This window comes from Symphalangus syndactylus, chromosome 21, assembly GCF_028878055.3.
Source record: "Symphalangus syndactylus isolate Jambi chromosome 21, NHGRI_mSymSyn1-v2.1_pri, whole genome shotgun sequence".
In the NCBI taxonomy this organism is placed as follows: Eukaryota; Metazoa; Chordata; class Mammalia; order Primates; family Hylobatidae; genus Symphalangus; species Symphalangus syndactylus.
In genome coordinates, this window is record NC_072443.2 from 57,321,351 (window position 1) to 57,341,680 (window position 20,330).

Consider the following 20,330-nt stretch of genomic DNA (forward strand, 5'->3'; position numbering starts at 1 on the left):
CTGAACCTGTTTCTTCTCTTATAAAACATGGATAATAATTTCTGCCTACTTCTTAGAAGTCAATGGATAAGAAAGCACTTTGCAGAGTGCTGTATAAATATAGGAGATTCTTACAACTAGTATTTTTGTCCCTTGTTGGTCCAAGGGTGGGAAAAAAGTTAAATGTCCCAGACTAAGCCAACTTCCTTGCCTATGCCCATCTATTTATCATCAAGGGCATTACTGAATGTTTATTCTGTTCATAACATTTCTTCATTCAGACCTCACAGCAACCTGTAAGGTGGGTGCTATATTAGCCCCATTTTACAGATGAGAAAGCTGAGGCCCAATTAAGCATTTTGTCATTCACAGATTCATCCATTCCGTAGACATTCACGAATATCTTCTACGTGCTAGGAGCTGTGAATGTCCTGGTGAATAAAACAAATGTGCTCCCTGCTCTATTAGAGCTGACATTACGGTTGGAAAGACAGCCAGAAATCACACCTCAACGAATACACTGGCAGAACTAAGATTCAAACTCAGGTCTGTTGGACATTGGAGTCTGTGCTTTTAAGTACTCCCTGGGGGCAGCTTCCTCAACCTTTTCTGCTCATTCCTCTGTTGGGATGCGATAGTTTCTAACATGGATTCTGCTGGCAACAGCAAGTTTCAATGGCCCTTGCCATCCAAGCTGTTGCACAAATCGCGAGCTGTCAGCTTCGATCCTGGCCCATGTGATCCCCCTGCATTATCACTGGAGAATTACAGCAGGGAGGATGAATGCATAAAAGAGGCAAGGCATCCTGGCCCCCCCTCGGACAGCATCAGCAGCATTGTTCCCGAAGAGTATGCATCTGAGTCCTCTACAACCATTAATGGCAGAAGTGAGTCACTTATAAATGAGATATGGGAGCTTTATTATAATTACATCCCGAGATTCAGAAATGCTCAGCGTCACTGTGAAAGGCAGGGCAGCAGGTGACTGGGGCTTGAATGATCCTCTGCCAGGTACATCTTTCAGATAAAACATCTTGGATCAGGAGCAATTATAGCTAATTCCCAGCCTGAATGCTAATGAGAATTACTTACAATTGCATGTAATTCTTTGCAATGTATACCATCTGCTTTTTTCCTTCTTTTCTCCACATTTCCATCCTGACATTAATCCTGAGAAACAGATACTGGCAAATAGAATGAATGGCCATTTTGCAGATAAGGAAGCCAATGCCCAAGGTCTCTCGGTTCTAAGGGCAAGAGCTGGGGTTCCAACCCTAAGCTTTCTGTCCCTCTAGAAAACATCTGATTGAAAACTGTCCCAAATCCATGCTCGTCAGAACAAAGCCAGAGCACAAAGTTCAAGCTGCACTGTGTAGCAGCAATATCATCCCACACTAGTGACACTCGTGGCAATGGCCAGCGTTTGCTGAGTGTCTAGCAGAGTATCAGAAGTTTATACAGGTCCACACTGAGACTTCAAGTTTCAGGCTACTTAAAGCTTGAGACTGCAGTAAGACTTTGGGGCACACACTATATCTAACCAGACCTACTCTCACTTTACAGATGAGAAAACAAGAGGCCTGCAGAGGCTGGGCAATTTGCAGGTGGCAGAGAAAGGATACAGAGCCGGGATTGTTTGACCTTAATAGCAACAACAATAACAATGGACTCTTAACACTTTTAGGTATTACATGGCACCACTGAAGTGCTTTATGCACATGAACACACCTAATTCTCTTACCAACCCAGTGAGGAAGGTGTCAGGAATACCCCCATTCTAAAAATGGGGAAACCAAGGGACGGAGACGTGTAGCAACTTGACCAAGGCCACAAAACTCATAAGCAACAGTGCTGAGATCTGAACCCACACAGGTGAGCTCCAGAATCCCACACTTTTGATGTCTTTGCTATGTGTTTTCTCTGCTAAGGAAAAGCCAGGCACTCCTTCGTTGTGAAGAGGAAAGTGCCAACACAGAATTCTGAGAGAGTCGAAGAGGAGGAGGCTCATGTATAAGTCCCTCCTCCCTTGGACACTCAGCTGAGGGTCAGGAAGGACCACTCCCAGCCCAGCATTGGCCAAACCACTCTGGGGTGCAGGGTCTCTTGGCAGGCTGCTCCGGCCTCCACCCAGCCCTGAAATCATGGACAGGCAGCACCTGTCCATCTCCTGCCTCCACGGGATTCTCTGTCACATTTGAAAACGAAAACAATGCCAGGCATCCCCTGCCCTTCTCCATAGATTCTCCCCACCCCAGGAGAAATGCCTGAATCACACTCGGGGATTTACATGGGGTTGTCCGGGATTCCTGTGAGCGCGGACCTGCTGCCTGGCTTTCCTCTATTCATCCTTTGCTGCTGCCAGACACAAGCACAGAAGGAGCTAAGGTCCCATCTGCCACCTCAGTTTCATTCATAATCTAGAGGGAGTCAGGCAACATGGGTGTTCAAACCCCAATTCTGCCATGGACCAGCTAGGCAATCTCAAGCAAATTACTTAACCTCTCTGAGCCTCAGTAGACTATCTGTTCAATAATAGTACTTACCTTCCAAGAATGCTGTGATGGGATAATGCATAATGATGCTCTCATGTGTCCACCCTCCCTCTCTCCCAGTCTCTACTGGTTTCTGGCTGCCTCCAAGACTCTTCCGATAAGACCCTCAATTCCCCTCTCCTTCATGCTCCAGGGACACACTCCATCTGTGCTCCTGTCACAGGTTTCTGGCCCCGCAATCATGAAATGAGTTATTCAGGCACCTTCCAGCCTGAAAACCTTGTTCACCAGGACTCCCAGCCTGCCTCGTCCTGTCTGCTCCAGGCTGAGGCGGGAGCCCTCTGCCGGAGGACAGCCACTCTGCCTGGAACATCTCTGCACTACCAGCTGCCAGGCAAGCGGACACCTCAGAGGGATCAGGGAATTAGGAAGGAAGAGGTGGGATCTTCGTGGAGGACTGGGGGCTGGGGGTGGGGTAACAGAGCGGGAGACGTGACTTCCTTGAGGAGCTGCTGTACTCCAGCTCCTGCTCCTGGCTTCCTGGGCTCCTTCGAGAAAAACTGAGAGCAACTTCTAGAATCTGATCTCTGAAAGAGCAGCCCCGATGCTTTTCTGTCACCAGAACCCACTCCCTGGCCATAAAATCCACTCATTTTCCCAAAGCATCCTCCTCTCTCGGCACAACGAGTAGGAGGTGATCCGCCTCTTGCTCCACACCCCCAGCTGCAGCCAAACTGCAGGGGAAGGGCGGGTGGTGGTCCGGACACTTCCCACCCCCGACTCCAGGTGACGCCGAGCCTGGGGCTTACCTCAGTGTATTCAAGTCATTTGGATCAGGATGACTCCGAGCAAAACCCTGACTCTCTCCCCTTAACCAGCTGGTGCTCCTGGGCACAACTTTCCCTTCCCGAGCCTCAGTTTCCTCCTCTGTAAAATGAGTATAACAATATTGCAACAGATAATGGATGCCCAAAGCCTGGCACAGAGAACGCACTCAACCAATGGGCTGGCCCTACGGTTAGCAGCAAACTCAGACCCTGGTGAGGCTCAAAGAAAACGAGGCTCCCCCTCTGAGCGCCCGAGCCCAAAGACAGACGCTCAGGGAGCGCACTCTGCCCAAGCCCGCTGCAGCTAAAGGTGTCTGCGCGTCGAGTGCTGGGGCCACAATGTGGAGAGAGGAGCGGTGCCACCGAGCGAGCCGCGCTCCGCCACCCGCCCCAGGCCACCCGCGTCGCGAGGGTACCCAAGCGCGCCCATCTCAAGCCGCCAGCTCCGGGGTTCCCGGCCGCCCTGCAGGGATGCGCGGAACCCAGCCTGGCCAGCGCGCAGCCTCGCCCCGCCGCGGCGGCCCCGCTCCCGCCCAAGCCGGCGCCCCGCTGCGACTCACCGGCGCCGGCTCCGGGGAAAGTTTGGTGGCGCGGTGTCCGCGGCGGCCAGGCTGCTGGGTGTGCCGCGGGGGCGGCGGCGGGGGCGGCGGCGGGGGCGCCGGGGAGCGCTCGGGGAGGCGGGGCGCCGGAGGAGGAGCCGCTACGAGGGGCCCACCCGCGAGCAGCGGGGAAGGCGGGGACCCGGGCCCTGCGGGCTGGCAGCGCCCCCGCACCGGGTTCCACGCGCTCAGGGCCGCCCCCGCGGAGAGAGGGGGCGCGAGGGGCGCGCCTCTCGCTCGGACACCCTCTCCCAGCTCGCGCCCCGGGTTTGGAGCTGCTCCCGCTGGGTACCCGAGCTCGGGCTCTGCGAGGCGGACTGCTCCTTGGGTTTGGAAAGAGGGGTGGCAGAAAGGTCAGAACCTTGGTGAGACAACTCCACCCCCACCCACGCACCTGCGGGCACACAAAACGACAGACAGAGATAAATCAAGACAAAGAGGCACAGATGGAAATAGAGATGAAACGATGTTTGGCAGAGTCAATCACAGATAGATTGAAAAAGACAAATAGTGATACCTGCGCCCCTCATTCCTGCTAGGGGCGCCAAAATCGAAAAAGGCAAAGTCAGACAGAGGTGGAACAAGACTGACAGATAGGGACCCTACCCCTAGAGGTTTCGGGGAACTAAAGAGACCCCAGGGTCTACAACCTCACACCTCTCTTCTGTTTCTCACTAGCCTGTCCTGATGAATGAGCCCACATTTCAAAATAGGATGTGTTTTAATTAGCATCCTGTGCCACCCCAAGCAGCAAGGGGAGGAGTAGGGTGGGGGTGAGGCCCCTCTGCAGGTCCCCGGGAACCTCTGTCCCTGGCTCTGGGAGCTTGACGATTCTTCCTGGCTGCCTTCATTTCCAGAGCTGGGAGAGAGAGGTCGAGTTTTTTCTCCCTTCTCAGTGCCGGGAAAACTCCATTTGAACCTTTGAACAGTTATGGTTTCAGATTTTACCCCAGCACTTTTGAAGGGACCACCCAAGCTCACAGGGAGAGGAGGGTGTTTGAGAAGGTGGGACATGGTGGGTTGGGGTGTGGGGATGGGGGTCAGCGGGGTATTTTAGCCTCCTTCCAGTAGGAGCAGTCCCACCAGCCCTGGTTGTGGACCACGCAGAGCTGGGTCTGAGGCTCAGCTTCACAAGCTGTATATGGTAGGTCCATGATCCTTTTTCCTGGCCTCAGGGCCCATGTCAGTAACACAGGGGTTCATAAAGACAGGGGCCATTGTGCCAGATGCTCTTCTAAGTGCTACAGGTGCTTACTCACTTAATCCTCACAACAATAATAGGTCCTAGTAGGTAGGAACTATTATTATCCTTATTTTACAGATGAGAAAATGAAGGCACAGAGAGATTGAGTAACTTGCACAAGGTCACATGTAGGAGAACTGAGCATCCACCCTACGCAGCCTGGCCCCAAGGTCCAAGGTCCTGTTATAACTTCATCTCCGTGGGGCTGTTGGAAAGTTTCATGATACCATTTCTATAAAGGGCTTAGTGCTCCATAAATGGTAGCTCAGAGATCACTGATCCCATCTGCAAGGTGGGGATTAAAGGACCTTGTGATGCCCAGTGATATGAGACTTTGGCCTTGGGATAATGGCAGGCCATGTCACTGTCCTGGACATTATGGATTCGAGAAGTCAGGGATGTCCCATTTGTTTTTCTGGCCAGCCCTCTGCACATTAGCACAACCCCACAGCCAAGACTCACCCCGGATCCACGAAAGGCCTCTCCCGCTCCCTGGTGATTCTCCAGGGCCTCCATATTTTACACTTTACCAGACTAATGCACCCTTTGGAACTGCGTTAGCACTCAGGATAGCAACTGTTATAAACTCTAAAGGAAATACATTTCCTCTCTCTACAGCTGTGGGGCTTAAGGGAGGTAAGGGGGGGGATGTAGGTGGGAGGGCGGATGGGGGCAGGGCGGGTGGGGGAAGCCTGGGAAATGACTGCATCCACTTTCATCCCTCCTGTCTCCATTCTGCATTTCAGCAAAGGCTTGGTTATTTGGAATTCCTCCCCAAAGTTTCACTTCCTGGGCTAGTTTTAGGCCTGCTAAACCCATGGTGATCAGCACTTTCAGAAAAATCAGCATCTTTGAAACAACATGTTAGACATGATTTGAAGTCCCTGGTAAGCAGGGTGTGGGTTGTTTTGCTGTGGCATTTGGAACTGACAGATCAGGAGGTACCCCAGGCTGTATGAGGGGTTGGGGAGCAGGAGGGCACAATCAACTTACTAACAACATACAGGCCGCAGCAGAAAAGTAACAGCCCCATGCTTACTGCGTACTGTGTGTCAGGCTTGATTTAAGAGCTTTACATAATTAAATAATGCATTGATTCCTCACAATCCCATGAGGTAGGTACTGTTGTCATCCCGTTTTGCAGATGCGAAAACAAAGAGATGAAGGAGCTTGTTCAGAGTATACAGCTAGTAAGTCTTCCCAAGATCAGACAGGTGGGAAGCAGCTGAGCCAGATCTGGAGCCTGGAGCAGTCTGGACCCACAGCCCCACTCCTACTTCTGTGCTTTGTGGAAGAAGCAGAAAAAAGGGACAACCTCAGTGCCTGAGTAGAGACTGAAGGCAATGAGAAGAAATAAGTAGATTAAAAATACCTGCTCTGCCACTTACTAGCTCTGTGTTTACTTTGTGTCTCTGAGCCTCAGTTTCCTCATCTGTATGTAAAATAAGAATAGTAATGCCTATGTCACACCCAGAATTTTAGTGATGGGCTGGGCATGGTGGCTCGCCCCTGTAATCCCCAGGTAGGATCGGGGAGGCCAAGGCGGGAGGATCACTTGAGTGCAGGAGTTTGAGACTAGCCTGGGAAACACAGGGAGAAGACCTCATCTCTACAAAAAATAAATAAATTAGCTGGGCATGGCGGTGCGAGCCTGTAGTCCCAGCTACTCAGGAGGCTCAGGAGGGAGGACTGCTTGAGCCCAGGAGATCAAGGCTGCAGTGAGCTGTGATTGAACACTTCATTTCAGCCTGGACCACAGACCAAGACCCTGTACCCGCCACCCCCGCCCTCCCAAAAAAAGAATTTTCATGATGTTTCTTTTGATTGCAGGTAACTTAAACCCAATTATAACCAGCTTTGGTTATAAAGCATTCTTGAATGAAAACGTTTAGGAGGTAGGCCTGGATTCAGATGCTTCAGAGGCTCAAAGGTAATTGTCATGAATCTGTCTCCCTATCTTGACTGTTTTCTTTTCTGTCAGCTCTATTTTATACATATGTGCTACTTTTATTAGCAGGCTGGCTGTCTCCGTAGGGAGGTGGAAATGGCTAAACAACCTCAAGGCAAAGAGATCACGTCTTTCCAAATATTTCCAGCAAAAATCCCAGGGTTGACTCCAATTGGCTTGGCCTGGATCACATGCCCAGTCCTGAAACTATTATAGTTGTTTTGGTTGGCTAAGCCTGAGTCACATGCCTGTATCTGAAGTCAAGGGGTAGAGTCAGCCCGCTGTTGGCCACTGGAACTAGCAGTGGGTGAGAGATGGTTCCTTAAAAGAAAATCGAGGTGCTATTAGCAGAATAACAGGGGTCCCGGACAGGCAAGAACACAGATGTCCTCTCCCTCACAGTGTTGTTGTCAGGATTAGAAAAGCTCATGCAGGGAAAGTGCTCAGCACGGTGCTTGGCTCTGGTAGATGCTCAGTAAGCAAATCCCCTTCCTTCTTCCCACCTCTAGGAAACAGTAATCGTGGCTACCCAAATCCAGCCCAACTGCTTCCTTGTTCACATGGGGAAATCGAGGAAGGCCCAGGGAGAGGAAGTTACCTGCCCAAGTTGCCCAGTTAATTAGCCACAGAACCCATGTCCCCTAACTCTGAAACAAGTTCCAGTTAAAGTCTTTGCTGATAACTTTAAATCCTCACTAACCAAGGGAGTCATCTTTGCATCTGCACAGAGGAGATGGGAAAATCACAAAGCCCTTAAGGTCCAGAGGAAATGAGTGTCACTACGTTGGGCTCCCAGGTTGTGCAACAAGCTGTGGACTGAGATGTCCGGGCAGGGAGCCCGGTCCAGCTCCCCACCCATTGCATCATGGAGTCAGCCGTCTCCTCTGGGGACTGCACCTTCTGGGTGCTGAGAAATCCAAATGGCTCTTTCTCATGCAGCCTCCCCAAGTGGGCAAGATGGCTCTTCTCTTGATTTATTTCCTGCTTACTTTCTGAGAGTCAAAGTGCATCCTTCAGGACCGAAGTGGCCAAGGGGCCAGCATGTTATTTAGAGTGATCAAAATGGACCATTTTCAACTTGGCCCTAATTCAGCTCTAGAGTTTTGGCTTCCACTAGCTTTTACTTATCTGTATTTTCTAACGTTTCTTTAGCAGATTTGTATTACTTTGGCAATTAGAAAAAATGACCAGTAATTTTTATAAAAGGATTTGTGTTTGATTTCCTTTCAGAAAGCCACTTTCATTTATTAAAAGATCACAATGAGAAGTGAAATTAAGTTGATCTTTCTCTCTGGCAAGGATGTGTGGGGAGGAATGGGAAGGTGAATGCTGGGAGCAGAAGCCACAGCTACAGAGCACTGCAGTGAATGAAGGCTGGACCAGGAGACTGGACCAGGAAGCTGGACCAATTGGCTCTGTGGTCCTAGGCAAGTCACTCAGTGTCTCTGGGTTTCTATTGCTAGATGTTTGGTTTCATTATAGCTGGAGTTCTTTCCAGGAATTCTCTGTATGGATACAGTCTTCGAGCTTTAGTGAATGTTCATATACGTTGTAGGAGAACATGTAATGGCTCAGAAATATGTTCAGCATAAATTCTGTTTGTCTTTCTGGTCCTGTGAGACTGCCGAAAGTTCTGCTCAGCTTCTCTGCTTCTTAGCATTTGGTTTCTTCTCAGCTTCTCAGTCTCTCCATTTAGCTGTTTATGAATTGGCAAATTCATGGACAAGAGCACATGGAATGTCAGGCCCCTGCTGCATGCATTTCTCTTCACCCTGAGATCTTGATCCCTCAAGTTCTGGCTTCCTGGATAGCTCTTTCGTGCCTTCTAACAGATTTTTATTTTCTTTGAACAATTCTACCCAGGTTTTCTAATTGTTTATGGAGAAGACTGATATTCACAAGCTAGTTTTTTCATAGGCAAAAGCAAAAGTCTCTTCCTGTGTTATTAAGTGAAAATGGCTGATTATAAAATGGTATGTACACTGGGCTTCTATTTATATGCAAAGCATGTATATGTGTTTATGCAGAAGAAATAGAGAAAGAGCAAAAGCTATACACAGTGGCTATCTCTGACTAGTTTTAAAAAATATATATCTATAGTTTGCAAATTTTATATAATAGATACTAAGAATACCCAAACTGGGTTGACCTTTGTGGCCATTTATACCTGTGTTACAAATGGGGAAACTGAGGTCAAGAACATTTAAATTTATTTCAGTTGAACAATTTTTGGAGGCCTGCTGTGGGCAGAGAACCGTGCTATTGACCACAGGGCATGCAGAGCAACATAACACCTAGTCACTCTATCTCAAGTGTCTACAACTTGTGCTAGCCTTTGGGATATGAGGATGAAGAGGACAAGGATCTTCCCTCAAGATATTCCAGTTGAGGAGAAAGATATTCAAATAAGCTATCTCAGCTATGATATGATATCAGTGCTAAAATAATGATGTGACAAGACTATGATCCCATTCTAGCTGGTGTAGCGAAAAAAAAAAAAAGACTGCGGTTTGTCTCTTAATAACTATTCTCTCAATATCCAACCAAAATATTATATTCCCCAGCCTCCCTTGTAGCAAGATGTAGCCACGTGACCAAATTCTGGCCAAGAAGATCTGAGGGGAAGTGTTGTGATGATTTCTGGGAAGTCTCTTTAAAGGGAACAAGGAAACTCTTCTTTGTTTTTTTCTGCTGCTTGGAATGTAGATGTAATGCCTGGAGCTTCGGTAGCCATTTTGAGTCACATTTGTGTCACATTGGAAAGGAACCATGTACTGGGATGATGGAGCAGCAAGATGAAATAACCTCAGTTGCTGACACCATGGAGCTGCTATATTAGCCCTGGGTTGTCTATTTCCATACTTTTTTTTTACATGATAAAGACACTTCTATCTTGCATATGTTACTGGTGTTTTGGATGTTCTCTTACATGCAGATAAACCCGATCCTAACTTATATGAATCCTAAAAATAAAGTGCTATGGGAACAGTGGTGAAGGTAGGGAGGAGTGAATATCTCCCACTCTTGGGCACTGAGGAAGTCAGAGGTGATGTGAAGGTTGTGAAGAGTTAATCAGTGAGATGGGCAGGATTGAGAAGGAAGAGTTTCTTTCTTTCTTTTTTTTTTTTTTTTTTTGACAGAGTCTCACTCTGTTGCTAGGCCGGAGTACAGTGGCACAATCTCAGCTCACTGCAACCTCCGCCTCCCGGGTTCAAGCGTTTCTCCTGCCTCAGCCTCTTAAGTAGCTGGGACTACAGGTGTGCACCACCATGCCCAGCTAATTTTTGTATTTTTAGTAGAGACAGAGTTTCACCATGTTGGACAGGATGGTCTTGATCACTTGACTTCGTGATCCACCCACCTCGGGCTCCCAAGGTGCTAGGATTACAGGCATGAGCCACCACACGCGGCCAGAAGAGAGTTTCAAACAGAGTGGATCAGGCAGGGAGCATGGAAACAGGGAATAAGGAATGGAATAAGGAATAGGAATAAAGAATAAGGAACATGGGCATTAGAATCAAACAGCCTGGGCTTAAAGTCCATCATGATATTTAGAAAGTCACTTCACCACTCTACACATCAGTTTCTCCATATGTAAAATGGGGATAATAATAGTATCAGCTTCATCTGGGTGTAGTGAGGATCTTATGAGTTAATACATGTAAAGTGCCTAGAACAATGATATTGAGAGAACGGTTATTAAGAGACAAACCATAGTCTTTTTTTTTCTACACCAACTGGAATGGGATCACAGTCTTGTCACGTCGTTGTTTTAGTATTGACCTCATATCATAGCTGAGGTAGCTTATTTGGATATCTTTCTCCTCAACTGGAATATCTTGAGGGCAGATCCTTGTCTTCTTCATGGCATATCGTGGGTGCTTAGTAAATGAGTAAATACTGGCTGTTATTTGCTTATCTATAAAGTGGGATATTCATAGTCCTATCTCACAGAGCAGCCAATGTGTATTAAAAGGCACAGGACTCTAGATGTAGTGGGTGCTCAACCATGTGGTTCTTTCTCTCCCTTTCTTTAAGGGGCTTGCAAACAATGTTTAACAAATCTTCATCAAGCCCCTACTCTGTGGCAGGCCCTGGGTCAGGAGGTTGCCGATTCCAGGAAGAATCAGACCTTATCCCTGCCCTTGAGTCTCAAGAAGAGAAAAGGAAAACAAATAAGCATAGTACAGTGTGAAAAGTGGGACTGTGGTCCAATTTCAGTCTGCAAACTCAGGTGAGTGAGAATGGTAACTTTCCTGGTAAGTGAACTCAGTCTCTGCTAAGATCTCCCATCACACGCGAGGAAACCTTAACCTTTGGCAAGTCAAGTTTTTCCTATTTATTTGGGGTTTATCATCACTTATCCACACTGTCATTTGTTGAGACATCTTCACTCCTATCTGAGGAGGGGCCACCCATCCACACAGGTCACTGTTGAGTTGTCCCTTATTCTTTGGTCTCATTTCCGCTCTCAGCTGCTTCCAGAGCCCCTTTCAAGTGTACAGGAACCTTTGCTCGGCTGCCATGGCTGCCAGGACACAGAGAATTCTGGTAGACATATGAGGTTCTTCTGCCCACCCCCAAACACCCATTCATTTCTCCTCTAGAGTGTCTGCCTAGGAAGTGCTCAGGTGCTTTCTACATTTAATTTTCTCAAACCCCTTGGGGAATTTTGGTGTCTGTCTCCAAGCTCAGGACCATGCCTAGAGAAGGAGCAGGTTCAAGTGCCTCCTACCTCAGGGACCTGCACCCTACCCCCATCCCTTGTGGCTGCTGCAGCTCTCTCCCTCATTCTTGTCTGGAAACACTTCTTTAGTTTCAGGGGGGCAGAGCCTTGCTCCTAAATCCCTTGCATTTCCCCATAGGGACCATCTCATCAATGCACAACATCCTTTTCTTGTTGCCTCTGACATGCTAGACTTTTGAAACTCAAAAGCCTGGAAAAGACTCTGGTTTTTCTTTTTCTACAAAGCCAGAAAAGGACAGTAGCCTCAAGACAATAGCCTAAAATAGGGGGAGGTAAGTCTCCTGGGTAACAGAAATCATCAAGAATGAAAATTAACCCTAATGAGCTCCTTCCATGTCTCCTCCAGAATGGATGAAATGTAAAAGACTGACAACATCAAGTGTAGGACAGGATGTGGAGCCACTGGAACTCCATATGTGACTGATGGGAATGCAAAATGATACCGATCCCTTGGAAAACTCCTTGGCAACTTTAATAAACATAACTCTACCCTATAATCCATATACCCACAAAAGACGGTACATAAATCAGAACAGCATTGTTGATAATAGCCCAAACTGGAAACAACCTAAATATTCACCAATAGAAGCCTGAATAAATTTATACTGTGGGATACTCTACAGCAGTGAGGTAGATGAACTATTACTGCCTACAACAACATGAAAGAAAGTAAAAATTGCTACTTTGATAATTATAAACACAAAAAAGTAAAGACATCATTCTATTCATATGAAGAGTTATCTAAATAGTAAAATTGATATATGATTTTAGAAGTGGTTACCTCTGGAGGAGAAGGAGGGGTACTGTTACTAACTGAGAAGGGAGTTCTGGAAAAATTCTATACTTTGATCTTTGGGATGGTTACACAGATGTATAGATAGGCAAAAATTCATTGAACTTTACATTTAATATTTGTACATTTTACCATACGCAAATTGTCCCTCAATTTAAAAAATCTAATTTTCCTTAAAAAAACACAGAGGCAAACATTTCAAAAACAATATCTCACCTTAGATGAGATATAGAGGCAAGCAGGCAGCCCTACTATGAGAGCCTGGAAAAGGCATTAGACACACTGTGTGTGGGGTGTGGTAGGGACAGAGAGACACTCAAGGAGGGCTTCCTGTCGGAGGTGATAGCTAAACATTGAAGGACCTGTATTGAAAGTTAAGCAAAGAGAAGGCTAAGGGCATTCCAGGCTCAAGGAACAGCATGCAAGGGCACTCATAGCATCCCAAGAGAAGTTGACTGAGAGAAGGAGGGTATGGGGAAAGGACAAACAATGAAGCCACAGATGTCAGTGGGAGTCAGATCTGACAGCCTCGCAAGCCAAAGGGAGGCCCAAGGGAGGCTCCGAAGAGTTGTGATTGGAGTTGGACTTTAAGGAGGCCACTCTGGAGGAAGGGAGGAAGGCGGTTTAGAGGTGGTTGCAGTAATCCACAGATGGGGTATGTGGCCTGAACTAGCGCAGCGCAGCGGCCATGGGGATTGGGGCTGGGAGAAGAGCTTCCAGAGATACTTAGGAGGAAGACTTTGCTAACCAGCAATATAGCGGGACAGGAGAGGAAATCGTTAAGGAAACTCATGGGTTCTTGCCTTTCATGGCAAGGTGGAGCTATTTACTGAGAAAAAGATAGGAAGAGCTACATTTATTTATTTATTTATTTATTTATTATATATTTTTTTAGATGGAGTCTCACTCTGTCACCCAGGCTGGAGTGCAGTGGCATGATCTCGGCTCACTGCAACCTCTGCCTCCCAGGTTCAAGCAATTCAGGAAGAGCTACATTTATAAGTGTTGTTGTGGTTGGCCAGATGTTGTTTTTCTCTGTTTGGCTCCTGCTTCTGCTTTTGCTTTAGTCAGAACTCTGTTTGTCCCAGGAAGACCTGCTCCTCCCTGTTCTCAGGCTATGTAGCTAAAGTGATGGTGACCCCATCTCTGGGCTGTAGGACATGTGATAATCGCCTCCAGTTCCAGCTTGAAGTTGCTGCTAAAGACACGATTTTATTCTTTGCCATGTCTGAGTAGTATTCCATGATGTGTATGTATGTGTGTGGCGTGTGTGTGTGTGTGTGTATATATACACACACACACACACACACATATACATATCGCATTTTTAGACCAATTTTCCATTGATGGACACTTAGTTTGATTCTATGATTTTGCTGTTGTGAATAGTGCTGCAATAAACATATGCGTGCAGGTGTCTTTTTGATACAACAATTTATTTTCCTCTGGGTAGATACTCAGTAGTGAGATTGCTGGATCAAAGGGTAGTTCTATTTTTAGTTCTTTGAGAAATCTCCATACTGGTTTCCATAGAGGTTGTACTGATTTACATTCCCACCAACACTGTGTAAGTGGTCCCCTTTTCCTGCATCCCTACCATCATCTGTTGGTTTTTGACTTTTTAGCAATAGCTATTCTGACTGGTGTAAGATGACATCTCATTATAGTTTCAATTTGCATTTCTCTGATGATTAGTGATGTTAAGCATTTTTTTCAATACGTTTTTTGGCCACTTGTATATCTTTTGAAAAATGTCTTTTCATGGAGGACATGCATTTTGGGATGAAGCTTGAAGATACCTAAAAAAGATCTGGCTTGAAGGGGGAGGATGTGTTTCAGGAGGAGAGAACAGCACAAGCAAACCCTTGGAGGCAGGAAAGAAAAGGGAACACTCAGGGGATGGTGGGTAGTCAGGTTGGCCTGACCACACTGGAGAATGTGGGGGAGATGAGTCTGCCAGCCAGACTCATCTGCAGGGGTCAGACCAGGGATCACCATTCATCTACTCCTCTACAAGGGAGACTGGAGGGGTTAGATCAGGCAGGCCTGGAATGCTAGGGTGAGTTTGGATTAACCCAACCAATGAACCTGCAGACTAGAATAGGCATCTGGAAGTTCCAGGGATGTTTGGGAAAACTTTGTGGGGAATTTAAGGAATTGCTTCTGGGGTCAGAGCTCCATGTTGTTTTTCCCATCAGCTTGCTCAGGAGTTGGAATAGATGGTGAGTTCAGGGACTGGTGAACTTTCTCAGTAATACAGGGTGGTAATGTCCCTCCCTTCTCCTGCCCCAAGTCATACAAGCCTTCTCAGGCTGGGACATCTGGAGGTCTTGACCAAAAAGAACCAAGACTCTTGCCTTCTGCAACCCACTCTCCACACAGCAGGTTGAGGGCCCTGTGGACGCACATCAGATTGCTCTTACTGAAAACCCTCCAGAGGCTTCTCACCCCACTTAGAAGCAACCTAGAAGCACCCCACTTAGAAACACCCCACTTAGAAGCAACTCCACACCTCCCTGTGGCCTGCAAGGCTTCACATCATCTGACCCCTGCGTCCCCTCTGTCCTCACCTCCTTTCACTCTTCCCTGGGCCCACTGTCCTCCAGCTCTTTGCAGCCCTGCAAACACAGCAAGCTTTTGTCCTGTCTTGGGGCCTTTGCACTCGCTGTTCTCTATGCCTGGGACACTCATCCCCCAGATCTTGCCACAGACACCTCATCATCATTCAATCTTTTTTTTTTTTTTTTTTCCCCAAGACAGAGTCTTGCTCTGTTGCCCAGGCTGGAGTGCAGTGGCGTGATCTTGGCATGCTGCAACCTCCACCTACCTAGTTCAAGCAGTTCTCCTGCCTCAGCCTCCCAGGTAGCTGGGATTACAGGCACCTGCCACCATGCCCAGCTAATTTTTTGTATTTTTGGTAGAGACAGGGTTTCACTGTGTTGGCCAAGCTGGTCTTGAACTCCTGACCTCGTGATCCACTCGTCTTGGCCTCCCAAAGTGCTGGAATTACAGGCGTGAGCCACCGTGCCTGGCTTCATCATTCAATCTTTGCTCAGTTGTGGCTCGTTGGAGACTTTCCTGGGTAAGGGTAGTGCTCCTGCCTATCACTTGGCCTTCTTAGTCCTCATTGCTATCTCTGATTGTCTTTTTTCTTTGTTTACTTGTTTATTGTGTCTAAGCCTCCATCTGAATGTGGGTGACTCAAACACAGGGTTTCTATCTTGTTCCTCACTGTACCCCCAGCACTTAGAGCAGTGACTGGCCCAGAGGAGGTCCTCAATAAATGGTAATTGAATGAACTATCTGCATAGGCAAGGTCCTTAGGCAATTCTGCAAATAAGGCAGCTGGGCCCAGAGAAGAGAAGGGACCTGTCAAAGGTGTCCTACAAATCAATGTCAGAGACAGACCTAGGCTACAGGACTCCTGCCTCTAAGGTCAGTTCATTTTCTGTAATTCTCTTCCACCCTTTTCTGCCAAAGGGGCTGCCAGTCTTTGGTGATTTTCCCTCTGGTGCATATGCCAGTGTAGAAAGAGCAGTGAACTAGAAGCCAGGGAACTTGGGACCTGGTCTAGCTCTGCCACCTACATACCTTGTAGACCAAGGGGTCCTTGAGGGCAGAGGGCATTACCCATATCTATTACAGTTGGTGCTCAGACAAGGCTTGTCGAAAGAGTAAGATTTTGCTTGCGTGAAGATAGTGGGTGCCAACACAGGGCAGTGGTTAACAGCTGGGAACAAGAGCTAGGCAGACATGAATTCAAATCTTGGCTATGTCACTTTCTAGTTGCCCTACACATGATCACCCATGAAGAATGTACATAGCATCATCTAGGATAGCTTGTGTCCAGGATGGCCCTGACACTTTCTGGTATTCATGGTCTTGGGTAACCCACACTGAATTAGGGCTGATTTCCATGACCAACAGAATACTGCAGAAGTGACAGTATGTGACTCCTGAATCTAGATCATGAAAGATAGTGTGGCTTGCACTTTGGTCTCTTATATCACCTACTTGGGGAAGCCAGCTGCCATGTCGTGAGGACACTCAAGAAGCACTGTGGAGAGGCTCTTTTGAAGGAGAAGCAATGCCTCTCACCAGCAGCCCGCATCAACTTGAGACATGTGAGTGAACCAACTGGAAGTGGATCCTCCAGCCAAGTCAAGCCTTCAGATGACTGAAGCCCCAGCCTCACGAGAGATAGCAGGCTAAAACTGCCCAGCTAAGCTGCTCCTGAAATCCTGACCCCCCAAATTATGAAAGATAATAAATTATTATTGTTGTTTTAAGCCACCACATGTTGGGGTGATTCATTATGCAGCAATAGATAATGAATACATCACCCTTGTATTCATTACTGATGTTTATTGGGAGCATAGTGTGTGAATTTTCATTTAACCCTTCCAGTAATGCTGTGAGATAGGTACGTTTATTATCCCCATTTTACAGACCGAGAAACTGAGGTTCAGAATGAGTGAAGTCTCTTCCCTGCAGAGTCCCTGACTTTAAGGATTTTATGGTCTGATCTGAGAGACAGAAGCTCAAAAACCTATGACTCTAGGCCAAATATGGCTCTGAGATCCCAGGGTGGGAGAGGAATTTTGGATTCTGGCTTCTACTTGGGCCTCATAGCTTGGGATGACAAAGGGTACACTCCAAAGGCAGCAAACACCTTCCCTGCTCTTGAGCACCTGCTTAATCAAGGGGAGAAAGTTCAGATGCTTATGCATAATGTGTGGTATTTCTCTGCACAGAAACACACACAGGCCTGTATGGTAATAATGAAAAGCAACAACCTATTTTAAGGGCTTGGCACTTTGTACTTACAAAGCCTTATACATCCCTAATTCCATGGAATCACACCTGGCAGGTAAGCGTGGCCCTGTACACTTTACAGATGGGGACACTGAGGCCAGGGAAGTTGTGTGATTCTTGCAGAGCCAAGCAGCCTAGAAGTGGCAGAGTTCAGGTAAAACCCAGTAACTGGGTGTTTTTTACAAGTGCTAAGGGTATGACAGGAGGTAGGCAGGGCTCCTCTGAGGGAGGTTCCAGGAAGCCATCACCCGGGAGCAGGATTCTGAGAATGGGGAAGTGGCTTCGGGGAAAGGATGGTGCCTGGGAGGGTTTGGGAGGAAACAGAGTGAGTTCCTAGGGGCTCCCAGGGTGTAGGAGGGCAAAGAGGGGAACATAGCTGGAGAGGAAAGAATGAGCAAGCCTGGGCGTGTGGAAGAGGCTTGGTGTGTTAGGTGGAATTGCAGCTGGAGGGTGTGTGCAGAATGAGAGGTCTTGGTATTGGGGCCAAAGTCAACTGCCATGCCTAAGGAGGGAAGAAGGCGCTTATTTTGCTTCTTGGGTGGAAATCATTCCTGTGATTTAGTTCTTCTTGGGGGAGGGGCAGGGTTTCATCCAGCCTTAGCAAATGCATTCAATCTTCACTACTTCTCTCTGTCAGATGGGGCGGATAGAGGTCCAGATGTGGGCAGAAGCTTTTATGTCCCGTTGCAGGGCAGCTAAGAACAGCTGCGCGGGTCGTTCACTGTACATAGGCACTAGGCCAAAAGGGACTGAAATCCGGACTGCCCTTTGTTTGCTAAGCCATGTGCCTGCAAGGCTGCACCTGCCCAGAGGGAATGCTTCCTTTTTCTTTTCTTTTAAAAAAAAATTATTTTTATGAGCTAAAATTCACATAACATAGAATCTGCCATTTAAACCACTTTAAGGTATAAAGTTCAGTGGTTTTAGTATAGTCACAATCAGTTTTCGAACATTTCCATCAACCCAAAAAACAACTCCCTAACTCCTAATTCCCCCCTTTCCCCATCTCTTGGCAACCATGAATCTGAACTTTTATATGAATGGAGTTCTATAATTTGCTGTCTTTTGTGACTGTCTTCTTTCATTTGGCATTAAAACTTTTCAAGTTTTACTCATGTTGTGATATGTGTCTGTACTTCATTCCTTTTAATGGCTGAATAATAATGCATTGTGTGAATATTCCACAATTTGTGTATCCCTTCATGAGTTGATGGACATATGGGTTATATCCATTGGCTATTAAGAACAGGCGGGGCACGGTGGCTCACGCCTGAAATCCCAGCACTTTGGGAGGCCAAGGCGGGCGGATCACCTGAGGTCAGGAGTTCTAGATCAGCTTTGCCAACATGGTGAAACCTTGTCTCTATTAAATATATAAAAATTAGCCGGGCGTGGTGGCAGGCGCCTGTAATCCCAGCTATTTGGGAAGCTGAGGCAGGAGAATTGCTTGAACCTGGGAGGCAGAGGTCGCAGTGAGCCGAGATTGCATCACTGCACTCCAGCCTAGGTAGCAGAGGGAGATTCCACCTCAAAAAAGAAAAAAGGCAGGCGGCTCGTGCCTGTAATCCCAGCACTCTGGGAAGCTGAGGCAGGTGGATCATCTGAAGTCAGGGGTTCGAAACCAGGCTGGCCAACATGGTGAAACCTCGTCTCTACTAAAAATACAAAATTAGCCGGGCATGGTGGCACATGCCTGTAATCCTAGCTACTTGGGAGGCTGAGGCAGGAGAATCACTTGAACCTGGGAGGCAGAGGCTGCAGTGAGCCGAGACCGCACCATTGCACTCTAGCCTGGGCAACAAGAGCAAAATTCTGTCTTAAAAAAAAAAAAAGAATAATGCAGCTATGGCCAGGCACAGTGGCTCACATCTGTAATCCCAGCACTTTGGGAGGCTGAGGTGGGAGGATTGTTTGAGCCCAGGAGTTTGACACCAGCTTGGGCAACATGGCAAAACCCTGTCTCTATAAAAAATGAAAAATTTAGGTGGACATGGTGGTGTATACTTGTAGTCCCAGCTACTTGGGAGGCTGAGGTGGGAGGATTGCTTGAGCCTGGGAGATGGAGGCTGCAGTGAGCTGTGATCGCGCCACTGCACTCAAAAAAAAAAAAAAAAATTCAGCTATGAACATTCTTGTACAAGTTTTTGTGTGAACAGATGTTTTCTATTTTTCTGGGTATATACCAGGGGATGGTCTTGTTGGATCATGTGGTAATCCCATGATTAACTTTTTGAGCAACTTGCCAAACTGTTTTCCAAAGTAACTGCACTGTGGTACATTCCATCTAGAAATGTTTGAGGGCTCCAATGTCTTCACATCCTTGCCAACATTTGTTATTGTCCATTTTCTTGTAGCCCTCCTAGTGAGTGTGAAGTGGTACCTCATTGTGGCTGGCCATCTGTATATCTTTGGAGAAATGTCTGTTCAAGTCCTTTACCCATTTTTTGGTTGGATTGTTTGTTTTTTTAGTGTTGAATTGTAAGAGTTCCTTGTGTAGGCTGGGTGCGGTGGCTCACGCCTGTAATCCCAGCACTTTGGGAGGCCAAGGTGGGCAGATCACAAGGTCAGGAGATAGAGACCATCCTGGCTAACACGGTGAAACCCCGTCTTTACTAAAAATACAAAAAAATTAGCCGAGCGTGGTGGCGGGCACCTGTAGTCCCAGCTACTTGGGAGACTGAGGCAGGAGAATGGCGTGAACCCGGGAGGCGGGGCTTGCAGTGAGCAGAGATCATGCCACTCCACTCCAGCCTGGACAACAGAGCGTGACTCCGTCTCAAAAAAAAAAAAAAAAAAAAGAGTTCCTTGTGTATTCTGGATAGTACACCTGTATCAGGTGTACTATATGAGTTGCAAATATTTTCTCCCATTCTCCGGGTACCGCCTT

The 20,330-nt window shown here is 47.3% G+C and overlaps 1 protein-coding gene across 3 annotated transcripts in view; it reads right to left on the reverse strand.

Annotated features, from left to right (window-relative positions):
• The window catches only part of HRH1 (histamine receptor H1), a 106,700-nt gene extending 102,792 nt beyond the window's left edge, over positions 1-3,908 (reverse strand). Inside the window, exon 1 of one of the 3 annotated variants that reach the window (XM_055259935.2) lies at positions 3,859-3,908. The gene's annotated coding sequence lies outside the window, so the exon portion shown is untranslated. Of the gene's footprint in view, positions 1-2,522; positions 2,813-3,280; positions 3,443-3,858 lie in introns of those variants that run through there. The other 2 variants (XM_063630333.1, XM_063630332.1) reach the window with 2 other exon arrangements.
• Positions 3,909-20,330: the final 16,422 nt, after the last annotated feature.